This window comes from Homarus americanus, unplaced genomic scaffold (genome assembly GCF_018991925.1).
Source record: "Homarus americanus isolate GMGI-L3 unplaced genomic scaffold, GMGI_Hamer_2.0 scaffold25827, whole genome shotgun sequence".
Lineage (NCBI taxonomy): Eukaryota > Metazoa > Arthropoda > Malacostraca > Decapoda > Nephropidae > Homarus > Homarus americanus.
In genome coordinates this window covers 12,452,212-12,462,211 of record NW_024738300.1, presented here as the reverse complement: position 1 = coordinate 12,462,211, position 10,000 = coordinate 12,452,212, and the positions used below count along the sequence as shown (strand labels likewise).

Genomic DNA, 10,000 nt, shown 5'->3' with positions numbered 1-10,000 from the left:
CTATGTTGGCGTGTGTAGGATATTAGTGGATAATTTGATCACGTCTGTATTTAAATCCAGGGCCAATGGTTATATAGAAGGAGAGTGACCGATGATGTAAGTAATGTGTGTGTGTGTGTGTGTGTGTGTGTGTGTGTGTGTGTGTTATTGGTTTTCTGGAGGGAGGGGAAGGTTGGGGGGCTTAGGAATATTTGTTTTCCTGTCCGTCTTTCCGTCCGTCCGTCTGTTTTCCGTCCGCCCGTCTGTCCGTTCGTGATATGTCAACCAATAAGATATGTACAAACATTACCGGATTTTAAGGTGGCTAGATTAATGGTAAAACATTCGTCTCATGATCACAAGGTCACTAGTTCGATTCTCGACCTGTGTGGAAGTCTGGGATTCCCTCCTTGTACACTCAGCATTAAAGTGAGTACAGTGTTAGACGCGCTCATTGATATGTTGGGGGTGAGATCAGCTGAGTGTTAAAGATCAGGTCATCACAACAGGAGAACGTTTGTGTGCACGAACAACAACAACAACAACAACTACAACAGCAACAACAACAATAACAACATCTACAACAGCAACAATAACAACAACAGCAACAACAACAACAACTACAACAACAACAACAACTACAACAGCAACAACAACAACAACTACAACAGCAACAACAACAACAACTACAACAGCAACAACAACAAAAAGAGACTATGTGTTGTTTGAAATTTAATTATAGTTTAAACAATGTATATCTACGCGGTCTTTAAAAAGTACAGATCGCGTTTTAATCACTTCACCGTTGCGGGAAAATGAATAATGTTGATTACGCTGTGGAAAATATTGCCTGGAAAAAGTGTTTTCCGCAGCTGGGAATGAGATGTGTTCTATCTCTCATTGTTTTTAATAAAAAGTTTCATAACTAAGTAAAAAATGTGGGGAGTAATTTGGTGCGGGAGTCAAGTGCTTCTCGTGTAGGTTATGGGCTCGGTGTTGTTAATAACTGAGTTGCCTACACATACCTACACCAGGTATTTGCACACAGTTATTATTAAGACATTTAGAAGTGTTTAAGTAGATGTATGTTGTTAATGGTAGTGTGATTTAAAGTATTAAGTGATATATTGTTAACCACGCACACACACACACACACACACACACACACACACACACACACACACACACACACACACACACACACACACACACACACACACACACACACACACACACACACACACACAGATTGGTATATGTATGCTTGTATATACGCATGAATGTACTGTATATATGGACGAATACAGGCAATAGACCCGTCGCTGGCAAATATGGTTTACATGTAATGAATATCAGTACAAGAGTTGGAATAAACGCTTCTTTAATGCACCACAACACATGATAAAGTTACCTGGATATATTAAAAGGAATGGTTGTCTTTCTGGTAACGTATATGTGAGGAATAATGAAGTCGTTTTAAATTATCGAAGTACACCCTTTTGATTATATCTCCAATAGTCAATTATAACGTGAAAAGAAAACGGATTACCCAACACCTATTCAACAGAAGATGGGATTTGATCACACAAGACCGTAATAGGACGTAAATTGCAATAGATAAACCTTCTTTAAATGTCATAAAAAATGGTAAAAATATGGAGATGAATGGTAGAGAGAAGGAAGAGAAGGAAGACCAAGAAGGAGATGAAATAATTGATTGATAGACGTTTTAGAGGCTGAGGGAGAAGGACACCCAGACAGCCCCCAAAAAAAGTATCTATACCGATTGGTCCGATAAATTACAAAATAAACACTACCGTCTCCCGTTGTCTCGATAGGGTTGTCAAAATCTCTCATCCGTTGGGTCATATTGTCCTAACACCAAATGATAGAGATAGTTTATTTGACCGCGCGTGTGTGTGTGTGTGTGTGTGTGTGTGTGTGTGTGTGTGTGTGTGTGTGTGTGTGTGTGTATATGAATGACAGGACAGCAGGACGTCGAGCGGTTTTACGAGGATTGTTACAGCAGGGTAGACTGAGTGAAGGGAGGGAGTGTGTGTTTGCTTTTGGTCCCATACTTCCTGTGATATAGCGATACAAATCTTGCAAGAGTGTTATAGAGAGAACACTAGACATGACTGTAGTAAAAAGGTTAGTGTTTGGAGGACCCGGTGTTGGGGCCTTCCTGGTGTTATGGTGAGGCTGGTGTTATGGTGAGGCTGGTGTTATGGTGAGGCTGGTGTTATGGTGAGGCCAGGTGTTGGTGGTGAGGCTGGTGTTATGGGTGAGGCTGGTGTTGGTGGTGAGGCTGGTGTTATGGTGAGGCTGGTGTTATGGTGAGGCTGGTGTTATGGTGAGGTTTAGCAGGTGAGGCTGTGTTATGTAAGAGGCTGGTGTTGGTGGTGAGGCTGGTGTTATGGTGAGGCTGGCAAGCAGGGTGGAGGCTGTGTTATGGTGTGAGGCTGGTGTTATGGTGAGGCTGGTGTTATGGTGAGGCTGGTGTTGGTGTGAGTCTGGTGTTATGGCAGGGGAGGCTGGAAAGTGTGTGAGGCTGGTGTTATGGTGAGTCTGGTGTTATGGTGAGTCTGGTGTTATGGTGAGGGCTGGTGTTATGGTGAGGCTGGTGTTTTGGGTATTATTTATTTTAGCTATTGGGACTATCTGGAGTAAGGCCTATTTGTGTCTGGGACTAGTTAAAACTGGTGCCTATTACAAGTGGGGGTTATTAGGACTGGTGCCTATTATGACCAGGCCCTATTAGGAATGGGGACTATTGTTTGGCCCATGGAAGAGAGTGGGAGGGGAGGAGGATGGGAGGGAAGGGGAGAGGTTGTTCCAAGGAGGCGGGGCAGGGGGAGTTGTCAGCCAAAGGGAGGGAAGAGGGGAGAGTTGGGGGAAGAAAGAGGGGAGAGGAAAAGGGAAAGAGGGTAAGGAGGGGGGAGGTGTGAGGGAAAGGAGTGAAGTAGCAAGAGTAAGGGAGAAAGGAAGGGGAGGGTGATTAGGGAGGGAGAAGAATGAAGAGGAGATAATGAGAGGGAGGGAGAAGGATGAGGAGGAGAGAAAGGGTGAAGGGGGAGGGAGAAGAAGAACGACGAGGGGGAGAAATCAGGATAAGGAGGAAGTGAGAAAGGCGAGGAGAGAAAGGTGAAGGGGGGAGTAAGGGATGAATTACCCCTAGCAACCCCCTTTACATAATGACCTATCTAAATATTGAATAGAGTCACTAGGCCATAAAATTTTTCCATGACAATAACACTTAATAACTCGCTCTCTGGATTCCCACTAGGGCGTTTTTAATGGCGTCAGGAGGCCTTTACAAAACCATATTGAGGCGTCGTTTTCTCTACACTCTTATTACAGGTGGGTTTAGGGCGTATTAGTGTGTATTAAGACGCGTAAGTGGCGTATATAATTTAATGGGTTAAGTGCGTATTAAAAGGATTAAGAGTGTATTGTAATGTTTGACAAAAATGCGTAATAGAGGAGATACGCATTTCTCTGAGGGTTAAGTGCGTGTTAATAGAAGTGCGTATTAAAAATGCTAAGTGTGTTTTAAGGTTATAAGTGCGTCTTGAGAGGGTTTAAGTATATATTAAAAATTGTAAGTGCATAATGATGTGAAGAGTGTATTAAAAGGGGTAAGTACGTATCACGGGGTAAGTGCTTCTTAATGGGGACGCGTGTATGTTAAGTAAGTGTCCATTTGAGTTAAGTGCGTATTAAGAGGGATAAGTGTGTAAGTGAGCATTAAGAGGTACAGTACACCTTCTTCTACTTCTTCTTTAATTCTTCTTCTTCTTTAATTCTTCTTCTTCTTCTTTAATTCTTCTTCTTCTTCTTTAATTCTTTTCTTCTTCTTTATTTTTTCTCTTTCTTCTTCAATAATTCTTCCCTTTCTTCTTCTTCTTCTTCACACAAACTAACAACTATCCCACTCAAGCGTCTATCACTGAATTCCCTACCTGGACGTACGGGAGAGGACGACCACAAACACTACACAAAATGATTAAACACAACAGCGACGAAACGTTAGGATGCAAACGTTTTCCCGGTAGAAAAAAATATGGTGAAAAAAGTCATGAATTTTTCCGGACCCCAAAAAAGAAAGAAAAAAAAAAGTTGGTCAAAACTCGAGGTCGAGGAGTAACTTGAAAACAAACACTTGTGTCGAGGATGAATAACGTGTGACTTGAGTGCTGTGCGTTGTGAGTGCCTTGTATTGTGAGTAACGTGTAGTGTGAGTACCGTGTAGTGTGTGAGAGTACCGTGTAGTGTGAGTACCGTGTAGTGTGTGAGAGTACCGTGTAGTGTGAGTACCGTGTAGTGTGTGAGAGTACCGTGTAGTGAGAGTACCGTGTAGTGTGTGAGAGTACCGTGTAGTGTGAGTACCGTGTAGTGTGTGAGAGTACCGTGGTTGTGAGTACCATGTAGTGTAGTGTGAGTACCGTGTAGTGTATGAGTACCGTGTAGTGTGTGAGAGTACCGTGTAGTGTGAGTACCGTGTAGTGTGTGAGAGTACCGTGTAGTGTGAGTACCGTGTAGTGTGTGAGAGTACCGTGGTGTGTGAGTACCATGTAGTGTGTGAGAGTACCGTGGTGTGTGAGTACCATGTAGTGTGTGAGAGTACCATGTAGTGTGTGAGAGTACCGTGGTGTGTGAGTACCGTGTAGTGTGTGAGAGTACCGTGTAGTGTGAGTACCACCGTGTAGAAAAAATACTTTTGTTAATAAGTACCTTTTAGATTGAGTACCGCAAGTCCCGTGTTAAATGAGCACTACCGCGTACAATAAGTACCCTGTGTATTATAACGTTCCGTGTGTAGTAATTCCCGTGTAGTAATAAAATACGGTACTTGATGCCATACGTAATATACACGATCCGTATTTTTTTTTACACGGTTACTACTCATATCACCTACACCTATATCTGCACACAGTAGGTCTGGATAATTTCTTAGTTAATGTGATCAGAAATTGAGAGAGAAAATGGATCACCTGGAGATTAAACACTCTAATGTTACCTGGCGGGAGGGGGGGTTAGGTTAGGTTAGGTTAGGTTAGGTTAGGTTAGGTTATGGTTAGGTTATGTTAGGATAGGTTTGATTAGGTGAGGTTAGATTAGGTTAGGTTAGGATAGCTTATGTTAGGTTTGGTGAGGTGAAATTGTGGTTAGATTAGATTTTGTTAGAATAGAATAGTTTTACGTTTTATTGGGTTATATTAGTTTACGATGGTTAATCTTCAGGTAAATAAGCTGGGGGAGGTAATCTTCAGGTAAATAAGCTGGGGAGGTAATCTTCAGGTGGAATAAGCTGGGGGTGAGGAGGTAATCTTCAGGTGAAATAAGCTGGGGGAGGTAATCTTCAGGTGAAATAAGCTGGGGAGGTAATCTTCAGGTGAAATAAGCTGGGGGAGGTAATCTTCAGGTGAAATAAGCTGGGGAGGTAAACTTCAGGTGAAATAAGCTGGGGAGGTAATCTTCAGGTGAAATAAGCTGGAGGAGGTAATCTTCAGGTGAAATAAGCTGGGGGAGGTAATCTTCAGGTGATTCGAGTTAATTATACTGTGTGGATAAGCTTGGCATTAACATCGTTGGGCACAGACGGTACACAGTAAGGCTAAGCAAGCATTGATCTATGATTGTCGCCGCTGATGAGAGAATTGTCGTTGACGTCGGATGTAAACACTGACTTGGTGTTGGGGTAGAGAGGGATTCAATGGATCCAGGTCAAATGGGCCCCGAGTCCTGATAGGCCCCAACCTTCAGTAAACACTAGGATTGGGGGAGGGGAAGGGGATTGTTAGGACGACTTCAGCCAATTAGAACTGATCTCCCAATCTTGATGGTTAGGTTAGGTTAGGTTAGGTTAGGTTAGGTTAGGTTAGGTTAGGTTAGGTTAGGTTAGGTTAGGTTAGGTTATATGACAACATATAATCCCTTTTCCAGCATAAATTTTTGCACTTATCTTCCTCAACTAATAACAAACAAACAAACAAACAAACACCTCTACCAAAACACACACACACACACACATCTCAATCTATCAGATATTAAAGGGAATATTTTTTTTTACTACAATAGATTAAAAAAAAAACACCTCTATGCTTTAATATCGTGAGGTAAAAACAAGTGACCGAGGCATTGTGTTATGTGAACCTTCCTTGCTTTCCATCCTTTGTCAGTGTCGGTTTTTCCCTCGTGTGTGTGTGTGTGTGTTTTTTTCCTTTCCTTCAGTGTGGAGCGACAAGAGGAACAGGCAACCAGCGAGCCATTCACTCCCTGGGCACCAAAAGATTGAACAAAAGAGAGAGAGAGAGAGAAAGAAAGAAAGTACTCGACGATTGTTAAAAAAAAAGGAGGGCGATTTTTTTTTTATTGACCCGATTTTTTTTATGGGTTGAATCGTCGTCGTTAAAGGGTTAAATCGTAGTAATTAAAGGGTTAAATAAACGTCGTCAAAGGGTTAAATCATCGTCGCCAAAGGGGTTAAATCATCGTCGCCAAAGGGGTTGAATCATCGTCTACAAAATTGTTAAATCATCGTCGCCAAAGGGTTAAATCATCGTCGCCAAAGGGTTAAATCATCGTCGCCAAAGGGTTAACGTGAATATCCGAGAGAAAAAGCATTACAATACATCTCGTAAGTTAAGGTAAAGTCACTGGTTGTCATAAACGATTGCAGATAACTCTAACTTCCCCCTAAAATGGCATCGAAATTACTCTTTGTATTCTTACTTTTAATTAGATACGTTTACTGAGTGTCATTTAAGGGGCAATTTAATGTATAGATTCTTTATAAAGGGAGGAGCAGGGGCAGTGGAAGGGGGGAAGGGGGGGGACAGGAGGAGTGGAGGTGAGGAGAGAGTTAGGTGGAAGAGTGGAAGAGGAGGTTCGGTGGAAGGTGGAGGAGAGGAAGATGAGGTTAGGAGGAGGAAGAGAGGAAGGGGACAAAGAGGAGGTGAGGAGGAAGGTGGAGGAGAAGAAAGGGATATTTGGAGGGGGAAGAGGAGGTTTGGAGGAGAAGAAGATGACGTGGAAGAGAAGAAGATGAGGAGGAGGAGGATATTAGGATGAGGCGGTTAGGAAGAAGAGAAGGATAGGAGGAAGATAGAGGAGAGGGAGAGGAGATTGCATCACCCTACACCTCGTCAAAAAAATCATCCCCTGTTAATTGTCGTTCATCATCCCTATGTTATCTGTGTGTTCATTATAACACAGAACAAACTGAAGGAGTCACTGTAGAAGGGTGTGGTGTGGTGTGGTGATCAAGGGGGGAGGGTAGTAACTGAAGGAGTCACTGTAGAAGGGTGTGGTGTGGTGTGGTGATCAGGGGGGAGGGGTAGTAACTGAAGGAGTCACTGTAGAAGGGTGTGGTGTGGTGTGGTGATCAAGGGGGGAGGGGTAGTAACTGAAGGAGTCACTGTAGAAGGGTGTGGTGTGGTGTGGTGATCAGGAGGGAGTAGTAACTGAAGGAGTCACTGTAGAAGGGTGGTGTGGTGTGGTGTGGTGATCAAGGGGGGGAGGGTAGTAACTGAAGAGTCACTGTAGAAGGGTGTGGTGTGGTGATCAGGGGTAGTAACTGAAGGAGTCACTGTAGAAGGGGTGTGGTGTGGTGTGGTGATCAGGGGGGTAGTAACTGAAGGAGTCGCTGTAGAAGGGTGTGGTGTGGTGTGGTGATGAGGGGGAGGGTAGTAACTGAAGGAGTCGCTGCAGAAGGGTGGTGTGGTGTGGTGACAGGGGGAGGTAGTAACTGAAGGAGTCACTGTAGAAGGGTGTGGTGTGGTGTGGTGATCAAGGGGGAGGGGTAGTAACTGAAGGAGTCACTGTAGAAGGTGTGGTGTGGTGTGGTGATCAGGGGAGGGGTAGTAACTGAAGGAGTCACTGTAGAAGGGTGTGGTGTGGTGTGGTGTGGTGATCAAGGGGGGTAGTAACTGAAGGAGTCGCTGTAGAAAGGGTGTGGTGTGGTGTGGTGATCAGGGGGGGTAGTAACTGAAGGAGTCACTGTAGAAGGGTGTGGTGTGGTGTGGTGATCAGGGGGTAGTAACTGAAGGAGTCGCTGTAGAAGGGTGTGGTGTGGTGTGATCAGGGGTAGTAACTGGAAGAGTCGCTGCAGAAGGGTGTGGTGTGGTGTGGTGATCGGGGGTGGAGGGTAGTAACTGAAGGAGTCGCTGTAGAAGGGTGTGGTGTGGTGTGGTGATCAGGGGTAGTAACTGGAAGGAGTCACTGTAGAGGGTGTGGTGTGGTGTGGTGATCAAGGGGGTAGTAACTAGAGTCGCTGTAGAAGGGTGTGGTGTGGGTGTGGTGAGAGGGGGTAGTAACTGAAGGAGCGCTGCAGAAGGGTGTGGTGTGGGTGATCGAGGGGAGGGTAGTAACTGAAGGAGGCTGAGAAGGGTGTGGTGTGGTGTGGTGATCAGGGGGGGGTAGTAACTGGAAGGAGTCGCTGTAGAAGGGTGTGGTGTGGTGTGGGGTGATCAGGGGGAGGGGTAGTAACTGAAGGAGTCGCTGCAGAGGGTGTGGTGTGGTGATCAGGGGTAGTAACTGAAGGAGTCGCTGTAGAAGGGTGTGGTGTGGTGTGGTGATCAGGGGAGGGGGTAACTGAAGGAGTCGCTGTAGAAAGGGTGTGGTGTGGTGTGGTGATGGGGGGGGAGGGAGTGGCTACTGAAGGAGTCGCTGCAGAAGGGGTGTGGTGTGGTGTGGTGATCGGCGGGGTGGAGGGTAGTAACTGAAGGAGTCGCTGTAGAAGGGGTGTGGTGTGGTGTGGTGATCAGGGGAGGAGAGTAGACTGAAGGGTCTTGTTGGTGTTATAATTAATGGTTTTATGGAGATGGTTTGCAGTTACAGTTTGTCTTGATAGTGTTGTGATGGAGTGATCCCCTCTCTCTCTCTCTCTCTCTCTCTCTCTCTCCTACACACTTCTTCTATTACAGCTTCATTAAGTAAAAGCTTTTATGTACTCTTATATGGATAATTGTATCTGTACAGTATTGAACAATTTAAACCCGATACAGTACAGGTGTTTCCAAAAAGAGTCTATCTCACACACACACACACACACACACACACACACACACACACACACACACACACACACACACACACACACTAATTCTTGGTACACTTGACTGCTGACGGTAGTGGCTGTGTGGTGGTGTGTGGTGGGTGTGGTGTGCTGTGCTGGTGGTGTGGTGTGCTGTGCTGTGTTGGTGGTGGGGTGTGTGGTGTGGTGTGGTGTGGGTGTGGTGTGGTGTGGTGTGATGTGGTGTGGTGTGGTGCATATAACGAACTTCTCTCTCCTTACAATTCGTTAGATGGAGGTTTCGCATCTAACAAACCTTCGATATAACGGACTCTCATATCTATATAATCCGTTAAATGGAGGTTTCTCCTAACAAACCCTCCATATAACGAACTTTTTCCATCCATCTGCTCCCTTATATAGAGGTTTCATTTTATTTAAGAATTTTGAGGTAAATTGAAAAGACTGTGGAGTAATGTCATCCTGTGTCTCTGTCTGTCTGTCTGTCTGTCTGTCTGTCTGTCTGTCTGTCTTCCCTCACAGAGAAATTGTCAGGCTCTGGCTAGACATTTTGTCATCCTCCATTTCCAGGTTTATATATCTGGTGATAGTGGAAACGGCAGCTGTGAATTTAGATGCCAATGTTTGGTGCGTGTGTGATATTTCATGTCCATTATCAACGAGTTAAATGGCTGATTGCTTGGTGTCGGTGTTGTTTTTCCCTGCGACATTTATCACTGATGCAACACAACCTATTTCGCGTGTGTGTGTGTGGGGGGTAGATGTAAACCTTGAAAGTTGAGAATGATGTTTTTCTATTTTTTCTTTTTGGAGCAATTCATATAAAAGTGGGAGTTATGTTCGTTGTATAAATTTAATTCTGAAATTCAGGAAAAGAAATGGAGCTTTTACGTTGAGGTCGTGTTACGCGTTGGTGGGCGGGGCTTAGGCAGGGATGACCCAGGATGACGTCCAGATAAACATAAAGAAATGGGTTATGATCTA

The 10,000-nt window shown here is 44.5% G+C and overlaps 1 long non-coding RNA gene across 1 annotated transcript in view; it reads left to right on the top strand.

Annotated features, from left to right (window-relative positions):
- Window positions 1–10,000, top strand: part of LOC121874022 — a 143,299-nt gene that overhangs the window by 25,854 nt on the left and 107,445 nt on the right. The gene's annotated exons all lie outside the window — the stretch shown is intronic.